This window comes from Odocoileus virginianus, chromosome 12, assembly GCF_023699985.2.
Source record: "Odocoileus virginianus isolate 20LAN1187 ecotype Illinois chromosome 12, Ovbor_1.2, whole genome shotgun sequence".
Lineage (NCBI taxonomy): Eukaryota > Metazoa > Chordata > Mammalia > Artiodactyla > Cervidae > Odocoileus > Odocoileus virginianus.
The window spans coordinates 17,587,702-17,605,939 of NC_069685.1; the positions used below are offsets into that span (position 1 = coordinate 17,587,702).

An 18,238-nucleotide genomic window follows, 5' to 3' on the forward strand; every position below is an offset into this window, starting at 1 on the left:
GAGTTTAAGTTCATCAAGTCAGTGATGCCATCCAGCCATCTCATTCTCTGTCATCCCCTTCTTCTCCTGCCCCCAATCCTTCCCAGCATCAGGGTCTTTTCCAATGAGTCAACTCTTCGCGTGAGGTGGCCAAAGTATTGGAGTTTCAGTTTTAGCATCAGTCCTTCCGATGAACACCCAGGACTGATCTCCTTTAGGATGGACTGGTTGGATCTCCTTGCAGTCCAAGGGACTCTCGAGTCTTCTCCAACACCACAGTTTAAAAGCATCAATTTTTCGGGGTTTTGTTTACCTACCTATAAACTTGACTGGAACCTGAATTTTTCTATTGAAATATTTGGCTGTAACTCTTCAAACTAATATTTCCAATTTTTCTCCCACTGTTGACTTGGAATCTTTGAGAACTAAAGCGGTCCCTTTTTTGAAGCCCTGCAAACTGAAGCTGAATAGCTGATATACATTTAAGAGAGATCACCACAATGTAACAGAGACTGGTTGATCACAGCCCTTAGCATGGGACTGTTGCTACGCACTATTACGTTCACACACCAGCCCCCCTTACCAGGCAACAGTTACTGTGTGGACCGTTAGTGGTCCTGCTCAGCTATTGGTTGGCACTGCAGTGGGCTCCTCCCCCAAGTGACCAACTGTCACTGAGTGACTGTTAGTGGTCCTGCTCTGCCATTGGTTAGCACTGCAGTGGGCCCCTCCCATGAGTGACCAACGGTCAGTGAGCAACTGTTCGTGGGGGATTCACCCACGGATTGAAAAAGTTGTGGCCGTCAGGTGGAGAGTGAGGTAAGAGGCAGATCCTGGGCCTCAGGTCAGCAGGTGATACGGGGGGGCCTCAGGTCAGCAGGCTGGAGGCTGTGCCTGCAGGGTTCCAGAGCCCTCATCAGGGCCCCCCGGCTGGTGAGGTCTAGGCCTTGAGGTGGCGGTGAACCTCTCCACTCTCCCCACCTCTGTGACCTAATGGCAGCAGCGGCCTCTGCCTGGGAGACAGTATATGGAACCTTCCTCCCACCCATGTTTGAGTGGCCTGAGGAGCCACAGGGCCAGCTGGGTCCTGGGCGCCCGACTTCCTCCGTGATGACCGCTGGACAAGGTCTGGGGACCTATCCCTAAGGGAGCCACCAACTGAGATCCATTTCCTCTTAGCCAGGATGGACCTTGGAGAGTGAGGGTTGAGCCTTGGGAGCTTGCCCTTCCTTGTCAGAACAGAGAAGATTTGTTTGGTGGCGATTTATAGGCACTGCGTTACCTGACCATGAAGTGACCTCAAGAACAAAGGGTCTGACACCAAGAAGTTTACAACAGCCAACCACACCCCTCCCTCACCTTTCCTAGGAAAGGGCTTTGTTGAAGGCTTTCAGGAGTTTGGGCCATCTCCTTCCATAGTCCTGCAATAAATCTTTCTCTGTTCCAAACTACAATGTTTTGATACTGTTTGACCTCACTGTGCCTTGGGTACACAAACTTGTGTTTTGGTAACAGTAGGTCATGTTTAGATGATCGTTCTGTCTGTTGCTAGAAAGTCCACCTGCACATCAATGATATCATCAGAGACATTGCAACCTGCAAAGCTGGCAGCTCTCAGGACTCAGACCCTGAGTTTATAATTGCTCCAGCTACTAGCATTTGTTTTTCTTTTGTCGCCATAGAAATGCCTTAGTAAATACCTGACTTCTTGCACAACATAGGACTAATTTTAAGAGTCCGGCAACATCACCACTTCCTGAGATGAGACACAACTGTTTAGCTGAATTGACCTATTCTTAGGACTGAGTAACTACTTCAAAAAAGGTATGGAGTAATGTATCAACTTAGCTTCTAAACCGTGAAACTTCCTGGAAAAGTTTCAAAGGCAGGACTGTAGTGGAACAGAATTTGGTGCCCCAAAATATGTCTCTTTAAAATATTTTAAGTTGGTTATTTTCTAAGAAACAGCAGATATGGGAAAAAATGTGAAAATCAAGTAGGGCTTAACCTTTTGTAAGAGATATTTACATAATTTCTGTAAGAGAAATACCCAGTTGTAAGGGTGTCTCCGGGGATGTACCAAGAAGAGGAGGATGACCAAATCTCTGAACACTCTCATGAATGGAGGAGGCAAAGACTTGATTCTGTGTAAGAACCTTAACCCCCCCCCCTTTTTTTTTAGAACCTTAACCCTTATTTACTGTGCTTCTGCTGGTAACCCCCTGCCCATGCCTGACCCTCCCATCTTCAACATCCTCTTTTTTCTTTAGCAAGGATGGTACTCCAGGTAAAGGCTTTAGCCATTTTGGCAAGTTACTCAGTTTTCCTGGGTCTCTCTCATCTTATTAAAATTTTGTTTGATTTTCTACTGTTAATGTGTCTCATGTCAATTTAATTTTTAGACCAACCAGAAGAACCTTAAAGTGTAGAAGAAATTTTCTTCCTCCCTGAAAAAAGATAAGCTGTTGTCTTAAAAATAATATTGTTTTCTCTTTTTATTATAAGTAATACATGAATTCATTCTTACTTTAAGACATTAAGTCAGGGAATTCTCTGATGATCTAGTGGTTAGGACTCCCTGCTTTCACTGCCAAGGGCATGTGTTCAATTCCTTGTTGGGGAGCTAAGATCCTGCAAGTCACACAGCAAGGCCAAAAAATAAGTAAATAAGGAATTTAAAAAAGAAAAAAGAATATTTTAAAAAAAGCAAAAAAAAAAAAAAAAATTAAAAAGACATTAAATCATTCACACCCCTGAAGAGCAGCTTCACTTCTAGTTCCTCCTATAAGCAGGTAGGTTGGGGGAGGTCCCCAGAGAAAAAGAACCAGGCATGGCTTTCTTGACATAAAAGAAGCCATTTTGAACTAAGTCATTTTGTGATCTAAGACTGGCCACAATGCTTACCCTTGGACAGGTCTCAGTAATCAATGATCTTAAGGGAACAAAGGAATGCAGAAACAGAGGAAAGGCAGTCAAACAATAGTGCAGTGATAAAGCAGAGTCTTAGTTCCTTATCAAGGGATAGACATAATAATATACCTTTGAGTTCTGCAGGCGCTATGGCCAGCCTGTCCCAAGTGGAGGGTGGAATGATGTTGTTCATCTTCCTGACTTGAATGAACTAAAGCTTGGACTCCTGGATGTTTGCCTCAGTTCTATGCTGACTTCTTTTCTGCTCAAGCCCCATCATGAATATGTACATACTCTTAGCTTAACACTTTCCCAATTTTGCTGTTCAGAGAGACACTGCTTTGGGAAAGATCCCTGGTGTTCTTACTTGCTGTAAGTAATAATAAATCCTTCCTTCTCCCAATCTTTGGCTTGGTTGATCTATTGTCTTAACACCTACTGTGAACCAGTTTTCAGGTAACACTACCCTTCTCCCTCAGGTAATTTTTTTTTTTTTCATTTTATTAGTTGGAGGCTAATTACTCTACAATATTGTAGTGGTTTTGCCATACATTGACATGAATCAGCCATGGATTTACATGTATTCCCCATCCCGATCCCCCCTCCCACCTTCCTCCCCATCCCATCCCTCTGGGTGTTCCCAGTGAACCAGCCCCGAGCACTTGTCTCATGCATCCAACCTGGGCTGGTGATCTATCACCCTTGATATACTATCTATACTATAGTATAGTATAGATATCTATACTATAGTATAGTATATCTATATAGTATAGATATAGACATATATACTATAGTATACTATCACCCGTGATAGTATACTTGTTTCAATGCTATTCTCTCAGAACATCCCACCCTCGCCTTCTCCCACAGAGTCCAAAAGTCTGTTCTGTACGTCTGTGTCTCTTTTTCTGTTTGCATATAGGGTTAGTTACCATCTTTTACAATTCCATATATATGTGTAAGTATACTGTATTGGTGTTTATCTTTCTGGCTTACTTCACTCTGTATAATGGGCTCCAGTTTCATCCATCTCATTAGAATGAATTCTTTTTAATGGCTGAGTAATATTCCGTGGTGTATATGTACCACAGCTTCCTCATCCATTCGTCTGCTGATGGGCATCTAGGTTGCTTCCATGTCCTGGTTATTATAAACAGTGCTGTGATGAACATTGGGGTGCACATGTCTCTTTCAGATCTGGTTTCCTTGGTGTGTATGCTCAGGAGTGGGATTGCTGGGTCATATGGAAGTTCTATTTCCAGTTTTTAAAGAAATATCCACACTGTTCTCCATAGTGGCTGTACTAGTTTGCATTCCCACCTACAGTGTAAGAGGGCTCCCTTTTCTCCACACCCTCTCCAGCATTTGTTGTTTGTAGACTTTTGGATAGCAGCCATCCTGACTGGCATGTAATGGTACCTCATTGTGGTTTTGATTTGCATTTCTCTGATAATGAGTGATGTTGAGCATCTTTTCATGTGTTTGTTAGCCATCTGTATGTCTTCTTTGGAGAAATGTCTGTTGAGTTCTTTGGCCCATTTTTTGATTGGATCATTTATTTTTCTGGAATTGAGCTGCAGGAGTTGCTTGTATATTTTTGAGATTAATCCTTTGTCTGTTGCTTCACTTACTATTATTTTCTCCCATTCTGAAGGCTGTCTTTTCACCTTGCGTATAGTTTCCTTTGTTGTACAAAAGCTTTTAAGTTTAATTAGGTCCCATTAATATCCATTTATGATAAAGACTCTCCAGAAAGCAGAAATAGAAGGAACATACCTCAACATAATAAAAGCTATATATGACAAACCCACAGCAAACATTATCCTCAATGGTGAAAAATTGAAAGCATTTCCCCTAAAATCAGGAACAAGACAAGGGTGCCCACTCTCACCACTACTATTCAACATAGTTTTGGAAGTGTTGGCCACAGCAATCAGAGCAGAAAAAGAAATAAAAGAATCCAGATAGGAAAAGAAGTGAAACTCTCACTGTTTGCAGATGACATGATCCTCTACATAGAAAACCCTAAAGAATCTACCAGAAAATTACTAGAGCTAATCAATGAATACAGTAATGTTGCAGGATATAAAATTAACACACAGAAACCCCTTGCATTTCTATACACTAACAATGAGAAAACAGAAAGAGAAATTAAGGAAACAATACCATTCACCACTGCAACAAAAAGAATAAAATACTTAGGAGTATATCTACCTAAATAAACAAAAGACCTCTACATAGAAAACTATAAAACACTGATGAAAGAAATCAAAGAGGACACAAATAGATGGAGAAATATACCATGTTCATGGATTGGAAGAATCAATATTGTCAAAATGACTATACTACCCAAAGCAATCTATAGATTCAAAGCAATCCCTATCAAGCTACCAATGGTATTCTTCACAGAACTAGAACAAATAATTTCACAACTTGTATGGAAATACAAAAAACCTCAAGTAGCCAAAGCAATCTTGAGAAAGAAGAATGGAACTGGAGGAATCAACCTGCCTGACTTCAGGCTCTACTACAAAGCCACAGTCATCAAGACAGTATGGTACTGGCACAAAGACAGAAATATAGATCAATGCAACAGAATAGAAAGCCCAGAGATAAATCCATGTACCTATGGACACCTTTTCTTTGGCAAAGGAGGCAAGGATATTCAATGGAAAAAAGACAACCTCTTTAACAAGTGGTGCTGGGAAAACAGGTCAACAACTTATGAAAGAATGAAACTAGAACACTTTCTAACACCATACACAAAGATAAACTCAAAATGAATTAAAGATCTAAATGTAAGACCAGAAACTATAAAACTCCTAGAGGAGAACATAGGCAAAACACTCTCTGAGATAAATCACAGCAGGATCCTCTATGACCCACCTCCCAGAATATTGGAAATAAAAGCAAAAATAAATAAACAGGTAATTCTTACTACTGTTTTCCTCAGAAGGAACCTGCCTAAGACCCCTAGGAGGAACTTGAGCTGCAGTGCTTGGGCCAGCAAAACAGAAGGGAGAGGAGGTGCCTGAGATGGGAACAGCCCTAGGCTTGCTAGCTATAAAAAGATTGCTTTTTTGCTTTTGGGGAGCAGTCATCTTTATTATGGCTGTTCTTTACTTACATTCTTTCCCCTAGAGTATACAATGTTGGAGAAACACAGGTAAATTCCCCTGATATTCATTATTTCTAGACTAGGTTTAACCACAGCCCTCTGGGTACAACTCAGAAGAAGTTTCTTAGCATCTCTGCATACCTGTTACATCATGGATTCCTGAGGCTGTTGGGGTCCTTCAATGGACCGGAACCTGGTGGTACAGAGTCAACGATAAGAAAGTGAAAGAGAGAAAGAGGCTGATATCCCTTGGCTTACGCAGAGGACCAATAAAGTCCTTGACACAGGACTTGCGTCGCTCACGAAGGCACCAGGTGCCCTCTCGAGGGGGTCTTAGAAGCCCGGGCAGAAAAGTGAGCACCACGGGTCTCCATGCTCCAGAGAGTCAGCCAGAAAAAGAGAGAGAGAGAGAGAAAGAGAGAGAGACACACACACACACAAAAGACCCGGGGACCTAAGCTTGATGAAGCAAAGGTGCTTTAATGAATTTTCTATGAGTATATATAGGCTGCAGTACAAGAAACTTCTTTCGGGAATGATAGAGTTCAGCAAACCAAACGTACTGCAACGGTTCCCAAGGGAACAAGGAATAATGTTAGTCACAAGGTCAGGAGACAATCCATATCTCAAGAAAGGGGAAGGGGACTAAGCAGTTTTGTCTTAAAGAGAATGTTTACTAAAGGAGACCCAAGCCTGCCTCACACAATGACCTCAGTCCCTGGGAGCAGCGTGCTGTTCCGCTTGAAGAGGGACAGAGGACTCATGGGAGACAGCACGTAGGAATCCTCCCGTCAAACATTCCCCGACATGAGGCTACACTTGGTGGAGATTTAGCAAACATCTGGTCTTTTCTAGAGAACCTGAAAGATGTGGGTACCAGATATTATGTATTCTAATATCAAATGGTAAATTCATCCTGATTTTTTTTTTTTAATTCCAAGGGTAGGACAGAGACACCTTAATTGTAATTCTTATTACACTGAGTATTTGCTAAGAATACTCAATGAATTGCAGTATACTTTTTTTCCCACAAGATGGTATACATTGGGCATCTCAGTTTCATGGTCACTAACCGACTGGGGCAGAGGGTAAAGGGATCTTTAAGCACTCATTCTTTTTTTTTTTTCTCCATTTATTTTTATTAGTTGGAGGCTAATTACTTTACATCATTGCAGTGGTTTTTGTCATACATTGAAATGAATTAGCCATGGATTTACATGTATTCCCCATCCCGGTCCCCCCTCCCACCTCCCTCTCCACCCGATCCCTCTGGGTCTTCCCAGTGCACCAGGCCCAAGCACTTGTCTCATGCACCCAACCTGGGCTGGTGATCTGTTTTCCCCTAGATAATATACATGTTTCGATGCTGTTCTCTTGAAACATCCCACCCTCGCCTTCTCCCAGAGTCCACAAGTCTGTTCTATACAACTGAGTCTCTTTTTCTGTTTTGCATATAGGGTTATCGTTACTGTCTTTTTAATAACATATTTATGTGTTAGTATACTGTAACAGTCTTTATCTTTCTGGCTTACTTCGCTCTGTATAATGGGCTCCAGTTTCATCCATCTCATTAGAACTGATTCAAATGAATTCTTTTTAATGGCTGAGTAATATTCCATGGTGTATATGTACCACAGCTTCCTCATCCATTCGTCTGCTGATGGGCATCTAGGTTGCTTCCATGTCCTGGCTATTATAAACAGTGCTGCGATGAACATTGGGGTGCACGTGTCTCTTTCAGATCTGGTTTCCTCGGTGTGTATGCCCAGAAGTGGGATTGCTGGGTCATATAGCAGTTCTATTTCCAGCTTTTTAAGAAATCTCCACACTGTTTTCCATAGTGGCTGTACTAGTTTGCATTCCCACCAACAGTGTCAGAGGGTTCCCTCTTCTCCACACCCTCTCCAGCATTTATTGCTTGTAGACTTTTGGATAGCAGCCATCCTGACTGGCGTAAGCACTCATTCTTGTCTGTTCCGTGACACTTATATTGACCCCTGCCTAATCCAGGCACTCTTCTAAGTGCTGGGCATGTTACCCAAGAAACTAGGTGCACGACATTGTGGGTGTCGAGCCAAAAGACATAAACCAAAATACGAGAGGAGGAAGGATTTATAATTTGCAGCAAGTAGGAGAACACTGGGGGCCTTTTCCAAAGCTAGTGTCTTCCTGAACAGCAAAATTGGGGAAGTTTTAAGCTAAGGGTACATGCATGTTAATGATGGGACTTGAGCAGAGGAGAATTCAGCATTGAACTGGGGCAAAGGTCCAGGAGTCCAGACTTTCATTGACTGAAGTCAGGAAGGTGAAAAAAGTTCAGTATCACCATCCCTAAAGTTCAAGTTGATCTAGTGGTGGCGTGTTTGAGGGGTGTTTAAATTCTGCAAAACAGCTAGTCTTTACACCTGAAACAGAACAGGGAGTCTTTGCAAAGGATCTGTTATCTTCACTGTTACTTCTCTGGCCTGATGATAATTTGTTTGTTGTTTCCTTAAGATCATTATTACTTAAAAAAAACCATTGATTACTGAGTCCTGTTCCAGGGAAAGCATTGTAGTCAGGATTAGATCACAAAATGGCTTAATAAAAAATGGCATTTCTTATGTTAAGAAAGCTATGCCTGGTTCTCTTTCTCCTATCCTCTACCCAAGTGGACCCCAACCTTTTTGGCATCAGGGATCAGTTTCATAAAAAATAATTTTTTCACAGACCTGTGTGTGGGGGAGATGGTTTCAGGACTGATTCAAGTGGATTACATTTATTGTGTACTTTGCTTCTATTATTATTGCATTGTAATATATAAGGAAATAATTATACAACTCACCATAATGTAGAATCAGTGAGAGCCCTGAGCTTGTTTTCCTGCAGCTAGAGTGGTTGTAAATGTAGATGAAGCTTCACTCATTTGCCCCTGCTCACCTGCTATGCAGCCCTTTCCTAACGGGCCATGGATGGGCACCAGTCTGTGGCCTGGGGATTGGGGACCCCTGCTCTACCCTGTCTACTTATAGGCATACAACAGTGAATGAGATGGACAAGGGTACCCTGATGGAGCTTACATTCTAGCTGAGGGAGAAGACAGATAATAGGCCAGGAAAATAAATAGGGTAATTATACAATGTGGTCAGTGTTATGAAGGAAGTAAATGTGATAGAGAGTGAGTAACAACTGAATTGAGACTGAAGGATGAGGAAGAGCCCCACTCTGGGAAGAACTAGGGCAGAGAATTGCCAGGGTAATGGCCTTCAATTGGAAATAATCATTTGTTGATGATCAGGTACAAAAGGAGCCAGTGTGACAGGAGTCAGATTACAGCTGTCAAAGAATTTGTTTTTTTGTTTTTACTTAAAAATACACAGCATGAGAGTTGTGAATTTTGGGAATTCCCTGGCAATCTAGTAGTAAGGACTCCATGCTTTCATTGTTGAGGGTCCTGGTTGGGGAATTAAAATCACGCAAGCCATATGGAACACCAAAAAAAAAAAAAAAAAAAAAAAGTTTTATTCCAGGTCTTACTGAGGACTATAGTCCAGGAGACAGCCTTTTAGTAGCTCCAAAAGGAGAAGGTAGAGACTGAGAAGTTAGTTTGTATATAATTTCTGGCTAGGAAATATGTGTGGTCAAACATATATCTTTGTGAAAGGTTACTGCTGTTCTCAAAACCAGCTCTCTCCAGTTAATGATTTTAATGCTTTTCTCTGTATGAGAAAATACAAGAGTCTGGGTTTATTGAAATTGTTCTTGATGTATACCTCAATCTAAAGAGTCTACTTTTCCAAAACACAGGATAACTCATCCTGTCATCATCTAAATTTCCTCTTAGTGCAGTGTTGGTCAGTGACTGTAGTTGTTTGGGACTTAATCCTTGTAGAACTGGGTGGTGAGCAATGCTCTGAGTTGTTCTTTGTTTATAGTTTTATTCTAAGAACAATGGAAAGCTATTGAAGGGCGAATGCATTGGTGCTAAGTTACTTCCATTGTGTCTGACTGATTGAGACCCTATGGACTGTAGCCCACTAGGCTCCTCTGTCCATGGGATTCTCCAGGCAAGAATACTGGAGTGGGTTGCAGTGCCCTCCTCCAGGGGATCTTCCTGACCCAGGGATCGAACCCAGGTCTCTTTTGTCTCCTGCATTGGCGGGTGGGTTCCTTACCACTAGTGCCACCTGGGAAACCAATGAAGTCTTCTGGAATGACTGGGTTTTTTAAACTCCCTTTATATGTTTCCCTTCATACAGACTGAAACCACAATCACAGAAAACTAGCCAATCTGATCACATGGACCACAGCCTTGTTTAACTCAATGAAACTAGGCCATGCCATGTAGGGCCACCCAAGATGGACGGGTCATGGTGGAGAGGTCTGAGGGAATGTGGTCCACAGGAGAAGGGAATGGCAAACCACTTCAGTATTCTTGCCTTGAGAACCCCATGAACAGTACAAAAAGAGAAGAAGATAGGACACTGAAAGTTGAACTCCCCAGGTCGATAGGTGCCCATTATGCTACTGGAGATCAGTGGAGAACTAACTCCAGAAAGAATGATGAGATGGAGCCAAAGCAAAAACGACACCCAGTTGTGGACGTGGCTGGTGATGAAAGCAAGGTCTGATGCTGTAAAGTGCAATATTGCATAGGAAACTGTAATGTTAGGTCCATGAATCAAGGCAAATTGGAAGTGATCAAACAGGAGATGGCAAGAGTGAACGTCAACATGTTAGGAATCAGTGAACTAAAATGGACTGGAATGGGTGAATTTAACTCAGATGACCATTATATCTACTATTGTGGGCAAGAATCCCTTAGAAGAAATGGAGTAGCCATCATAGTTAACAAAGAGTCCAAAATGCAGTACTTGGATGCAATCTCAAAAATGACAGAATGATCTCTGTTCGTTTTCAAGGCAAACCATTCAATATCATGGTAATCAAGTCTATGTCCCAACTAGTAATGCTGAAGAAGCTGAAGTTGAATGGTTCTATGAAGACCTACAAGACCTTTTAGAACTAATACCCCAAAATGATATTCTTTTCATTATAGGGGACTGGAATGCAAAAGTAGGAAGTCAAGAAACACCTGGAGTAACAGGAAAATTTGACCTTGGAGTACAGTATAAAACAGCTCAAAGGCTAATAGAGTTCTGCCAAGAGAATGCACTGGTCATAGCAAACACTCTCTTCCAACAACACAAGAGAGGACTCTACACATAGACATCACCAGATGGTCAACACCGAGATCAGATTGATTATATTCTTTGCAGCCAAAGATGGAGAAGCTCTATACAGTCAGCAAAAACAAGACCAGCAGCTGACTGTGGCTCAGATCTGCCGCTGCTGCTAAGTTGCTTCAGTTATGTCTGACTCTGTGCAACCCCATAGATGGCAGCCCACCAGGCTCCCCCGTCTCTGGGATTCGCCAGGCAAGAACATTGGAGTGGGTTGCCATTTCCTTCACCAATGCATGAAAGTGAAAAGTGAAAGTGAAGTCGCTGAGTCCTGTCCGACTCTTTGTGACCCCATGGACTGCAGCCCACCAGGCTCCTCTGTCCATGGGATTTTCCAGGCAAGAGTACTGGAGTGGGATGCCATTGCTTTCTTCGGTGGCTCAGATCATGAACTCTTTATTGCCAAATTCAGACTTAAATTGAAGAAAGTAGGGAAAACCAGTAGGCCATTCAGGTATGACCTAAATCAAATCCCTAATGATTATACAGTGGAAGTGAGAAATAGATTTAAGGGACTAGATCTGATAGAGTGCCTGATGAACTATGGGCAGAGGTTCGTGACATTGTACAGGAGACAGGGAGCAAGACCATCCCCAAGAAAAAGAAATGCAAAAAAGCAAAATGGCTGCCTGAGGAGGCCTTACAAATAGCTGTGAAAAGAAGAGAAGCAAAAAGCAAAGGAGAAAAGGAAAGATATACCCATTTGAATGCAGAGTTTCAAAGAACAGCAAGGAGAGATAAGAAAGCCTTCCTCAGTGATTATTGCAAAGAAATAGAGGAAAACAATAGAATGGGAAAGACTAGAGGTCTCTTCAAGAAAATTAGAGATACCAAGGGAACATTTCATGCAAAAATAAGCACAATAAAGGACAGAAATAGTATGTACCTAACAGAAGCATAAGAATTAAGAAGAGGTGGCAAGAATACACAGAAGAACTGTGCAAGAAAGATCTTCACAACTCAGATAATCACAATGGTGTGCTCACTCACCTAGAGCCAGACATCCTGGAATGTGAAGTCAAGTGGGCCTTAGGAAGCATCACGATGAACAAAGCTGGTGGAGGTGATGGAATTCCAGTTGAGCTATTTCAAATCCTAAAAGATGATGTTGTGAAAGAGCTGCACTCAATATGCCAGCAAATTTGGAAAACTCAGCAGTGGCCACAGGACTAGAAAAGTTCAGTTTTCATTCTAATCCCAAAGAAAGGCAATGCCAAAGAATGCTCAAACTATCACAGAATTGCACTCATCTCACATGCTAGTAAATTAATGCTCAAAATTCTCCAAGCCAGGCTTCAGCAATATGTGAACCGTGAACTTCCAGATGTTCAAGTTGGTTTTAGAAAAGGCAGAGGAACCAGAGATCAAATTTCTAACATCTGCTGGATCACTGAAAAAGCAAGAGAGTTCCAGAAGAACATCAATTTCTGCTTTACTGACTATGCCAAAGCCTTTGACTGTGTGGATCACAACAAACTGTGGAAAATTCTTCAAGAGGTGGGAATAGCAGACCACCTGACCTGCCTCTTGAGAAATCTGTATGTAGGTCAGGAAGCAATAGTTAGAACTGGACATGGAACAACAGACTGGTTCCAAATAGGAAAAGGAGTACATCAAGGCTGTACATTGTCACCCTGCTTATTTAACTTATATGCAGAGTACATCATGAGAAACGCTGGGCTGGAGGAAGCACAAGCTGGAATCAAGATTGCTGGTAGAAATATCAATAACCTCAGATATGCAGACCACTCTTATGGGAGAAAGTGAAGAAGAACTAAAGAGCTTCTTGATTAAAGTGAAAGAGGAGAGTGAAAAAGTTGGCTTAAAGCTCAACATTCAGAAAACAAAGATCATGGCATCCAGTTCCATCACTTCATGGCAAATAGATGGGGAAACAGTGGCAGACTTTATTTTTTGGGGGCTTCAAAATAACCACAGATGGTGACTGCAACCATGAAATAAAAAGACGCTTACTCCTTGGAAGAAAAGTTATGACCTACCTAGACAGCATATTAAAAAGCAGAGACATTACTTTGCCAACAAAGGTCTGTCTAATCAAGGCTATGGCTTTTCCAGTGGTCATGTATGGATGTGAGATTTGGACCATAAAGCTGAATGCCAAAGAATTGATGCTTTTGAACTGTGGTGTTGGAGAAGACTCTTTGAGAGTCCCTTGGACGGCAAGGAGATCCAACCAGTCCATATTAAAGGAAATCAGTGCTGAATGTTCATTGGAAGGACTGATGTTGAAGCTGAAACTTCAATACTTTGGCCACCTGATGCAAAGAACTCATTTGAAAAGACCCTGATGCTGGTAAAGATTGAAGGTGGGAGGAGAAGGGGAAGACAGAAGATGAGGTGGTTATATGGCATCACCGACTCAATGAACATGAGTTTGAGTAAACTCCGGAAGTTGGTGATGGACAGGGAGGCCTGGCGTGCTACAGTCCATGGAGTCACAAAGAGTCAGACATGACTGAGTGACTGAACTGAACTTCACCGAAGAACTTATGTTTCTGGATGAAAAGCCTTAGAGGTCATCTTCTGCTACTAGCTGATTTTTTTTTTTAAGGCAATTTCACCCAGTATTTTGTTCCTATTTCATTATTCAGTGTCATTCTCACTGTTGTGAAGTAACATTTCTTCAGTTCCTGTTGAAGACTGTACAACTGTAAGACACAAGTCTTGTGGCCAGATCATAAACAAGTAGGACTTTCCATTAGCCCAGGGAACCCAAAACCCAACATCTGTCTTATGTTCTTAGATATAAAACACATTTGAAAACCTAAAATATAAAACCTAAATGGCAGCTAAGTAGAAAAGGGGTTGCAAGGAGCTCTGGTAGGAATGGTCGGAGAATTCTCTATCTACCCAATGACCTCCTAGCTGAAGACCAATGGGTTCCATGCAAACAGCAGGGGTGGAGACTCTGCCCTTTCAATTCCACTCTTCAAAACCATGGGCATCTTTTCTTTCTGGGTCCCAGCTCTGTGAGAAAGTCCTGTGTATGTGTGAAGAGAGTTGAAGCACCACAGGAGAATTTGGGCCTGGGGGCCCCAAGGGTGAGGTGTTTTTTTCTGAATTTCTTTTCCAGACTTTGAGGTTCCCTGGGCTACTGGAAAGTCCTAGTTGTTTATGATCTGGCCACAGGACTTGTGTCACCAAGTCTTATAGTCTCCAACAGGAACTGAAGAAATATTACTTCACAATAATGAGAATGACAGTGAATAATGAAATAGGAGCAAAATACTGGATGAAATTACCTAAAAAAAAAAAAGAAAATCAGCTAGTAGTGCAAAGATGACCTCTAAGGCTTTTGATCTAGAAACATATAAAGGGAGTTTAAAAAACCCAGTCATCCCAGAAGATTTCATAGACTATTTTCTCACACACAGTTTGATACAAATGAACTTAAATATAAAGTAACTTCCTTTACTGCAGTAAATTTGCAGCAGTGTAAGCAGAGCTTTTAGGATGAGGATATGATTAATTCATGTTTCTCTAATGTGCCCTTGACATGCTATCCAATTTCTTCATAATGTGATTTTTTATTTTATAAATTTCAAAATAATAATAAACAAGGATAGACTTAATCTTTTAAGAAACCTATGATTTATAGAGTATTGAAAATAGAAGTGGAATGTTAGCCATATTTTCTTTGTTGTCTCATTCTTTTTTCTTTAAAGGAAAGTAGATTGAGAGTCAATCCTTTTATTATAAACTAATAAAGTAGAAATTCTTATATATGTATGTGTGTGTGTATATATATATACATATATATACATATATGTATATATATACATATATATCTATATATCTATCTGTAGATAGATAGGTACACATATCTGTATTTCCCCAACTGTTTTTTTCTTAATTGTGATGAAGTATATGTAACATAAAGTTTAATACTTTAGCTATTTTAAATTGGTATATTTTAGTGGCATTCATACTGTTGTGCAAAAATCACCACCATCTAGCCCCAGCTGGGTTTTTACTTTGTTTTGTTATACACTAAGGAAATTATAATGATTTTCAATAAAATTAGAAAGCGTGAAACTATTCGCACTGCTATGGTATTTGGGACAGGTATTAAAGTTGGATCTTATTTTCCAGGTACTTAAACCTCCAGAGTGTCTAGTAAAACCATTTATTTAAAACCTACCTCTTCTAGGCAGCTCCTAAAAAAGAAATACAAATGACAAAGCAAAATAAAACATATCAACTCTACCAGTATTTAAAGAAAGGCAAAAAATAAAAACTTCCACTACCAAAAAACCAAACAAATCCTGATTATTTTCACATAATATTTTCACAAAGAGGGTAAAACAAGAAAACCCAGTGTTTGCAAGGTAATGGGGGAGTAATGTATTTTTGTAGAATGTGGTTTGACTGTATGTATCAGATTTTTAAATGAATGTACCAGCAATTCTATTCGGAAATAATTCTAAAGAGTCAATCACACATATGTGCTGAATTTTATGCATAAAGATGTTCACTGTAGTATTATTTATTAAAATAAAAATCAAAGACAAAATGATCTTTTGTTAATCAATATCAGATTAGGTTAAGAATATTATGATACATTCACACAACAGAATGCCTTGTGATCATTATAAATGGACAGCAAAGATCTATTATACATTGTTGCATCAAAGAGGCTGTTACTGATGGCATACATAGTATGATTTCATTTATATAAAAATGCATATTTATGTGTGCATGTATAAGTGTGTTTGTGTAGATAGACAAGGATAGATAGGTGCCTGAAAGAATCTTCAGGAGAATGTTAAGTGTGGTTGGTTAGATTTACTTCCTTTTGGGTACTATTGTCTATTAAGTGATTTAAAAATTATTATTATTATTGTTCTGAGAGTTTTCCTTTTTACTGTAAGAAAAACAAAATTTTCTGCTTTGGAGAAAAATGTAAATAGATCAGTTAAAAAATAAGTAGGATAGGGAGTTCCCTGGTGGCCCAGTGGTTAGGATTCTGGACTTTCACTGCTGTCTGTGACTTGGGTTCAGTTCCTGTTTGGGAAACTGAGATCCCACAAACTGTATGGTACAGTCAGAAGACAAGCTAGCAAATAAACAAATAAATGCAAATAGTAAAAAAAAAAAAAAAAAAAAAACAAACCCCAAAACCCAAAGAGTATAAAAAGAGAATAATAGGTATAGCTCTACCATTAGTGGTAAAGAACCTGCCTGCCAATGCAGGAGACATAAGAGATGCAGGTTCAATCCCTGGGTCAGAAAGATACCCTGGAGGAGGGCATGGCAACCCATTCCACTGTTCTTGCCTGGAGAACCCCGTGGACAGAGGAGCTTGGTGGGCTACAGCGCATGGGATTGCAAAAAGTCAGACACAACTGATTATTTAGACAAAATGGGCTATTCCTCAAAATATAAACTATTGCAACTTATCCAATATGAAATAGATAATTTTAATGCCCCTGTAAGTATTAAGGAAGTTGAATTTATAAGTTAAGAACTCTCAAGAAAGAAATCTTTAAGTTCAGATTGTTTTACTAGTGAATTCTACCAATTTGAAGAATTAATATGAATTCTGTGTGATTTCTTCCACAAAATAGAACAGAAAGAAACATTTCACAATTCTTTTCATGAAGCTAGTATTATTACTTTACACCAGAACCAAAGAGAATACAAAGAAAACCACAGGATATACCCCTCAAGAATACTGATGAAAAATTCACTCACAAAATATTAGTAAACAGAATTTAGCAGTATATACTAAGACTTATGGAATTTATCAGAGAAGGCAATGTCACCCCACTCCAGTACTCTTGCCTGGAAAATCCCATGGACAGAGGAGCCTGGTAGGCTGCAGTCCATGGGGTCGCGAAGAGTCGGACATGGCTGAGCGACTTCACTTTCACTTTTCACTTTTATTCATTGGAGAAGGAAACGGCAACCCACTCCTGGAGAATCCCAGGGATGGGGTCGCACAGAGTTGAATACGACTGAAGTGACTTAGCAGCAGCAGTAGCAATGGAATTTATCCCAGAGATGCAAGGCTGGTTCAATATTTGAAAATCAGTCAAATGTTGTTTACCATGTTAGCAGGCAAGAAAAATCATGCAATTGTATAAATTGTATAAATTGATGTAGAAAAGAGCTTTTCATAAAAATGAATTTAACATGCATTCATGATAAAAACTCTCAGTGAAACAGGAATAGAAGAGAACTTTCTTAATTCTAAGAACATCTTAAACCTATAGCCAATGTTATATTTATTTATTTTTTTATATGTATATATTTTATTGTAGTGAAAAACATAACATTACCTTTATCTTCAAAACCATTTTTTTTGGTTTTATTTTTTTGCTTAACAATCATTCTATAGTCTTTATTTCCAAAAGTTTTTCTCCACTAGATATTTAAAATTACTATTTTTGTATATATTTTTTCCATTTATTTTTATTAGTTGGAGGCTAATTACTTTACAGTATTGTAGTGGTTTTTGCCATACATTGACATGAATCAGCCATGGATTTACATGTATTCCCCATCCTGATTCCCCCTCCCACCTCCCTCTCCACCCGATCCCTCTGGGTCTTCCCAATGCACCAGCCCTGAGCACTTGTCTCATGCATCCAACCTGGGCTGGTGATCTGTTTCACCCTTGATAGTATACTTGTTCCAATGCTATTCTCTTAGAACACCCCACCCTCGCCTTCTCCCAAAGTCTGTTCTGTACATCTGTGTCTCTTTTTCTGTTTGCATTTGGGTTATCATTACCATCTTTCTAAATTCCATATATATGCATTAGTATACTGTAACAGTCTTTATCTTTCTGGCTTACTTCGCTCTGTATAATGGGCTCCAGTTTCATCCATCTCATTAGAACTGATTCAAATGAATTCTTTTTAATGGCTGAGTAATATTCCATGGTGTATATGTACCATAGCTTCCTCATCCATTCGTCTGCTGATGGGCATCTAGGTTGCTTCCATGTCCTGGCTATTATAAACAGCGCTGCGATGAACATTGG

The 18,238-nt window shown here is 40.2% G+C and overlaps 1 long non-coding RNA gene across 1 annotated transcript in view; it reads left to right on the forward strand.

The window, feature by feature from the left end:
* Positions 1-658: 658 nt before the first annotated feature.
* The window catches only part of LOC110148710 (uncharacterized), a 40,266-nt gene continuing 22,686 nt past the window's right edge, over positions 659-18,238 (forward strand). Inside the window, exon 1 of the long non-coding RNA XR_011490523.1 lies at positions 659-1,803. This is a non-coding gene — a long non-coding RNA (uncharacterized lncRNA). The remainder of the gene's footprint in view (positions 1,804-18,238) is intronic.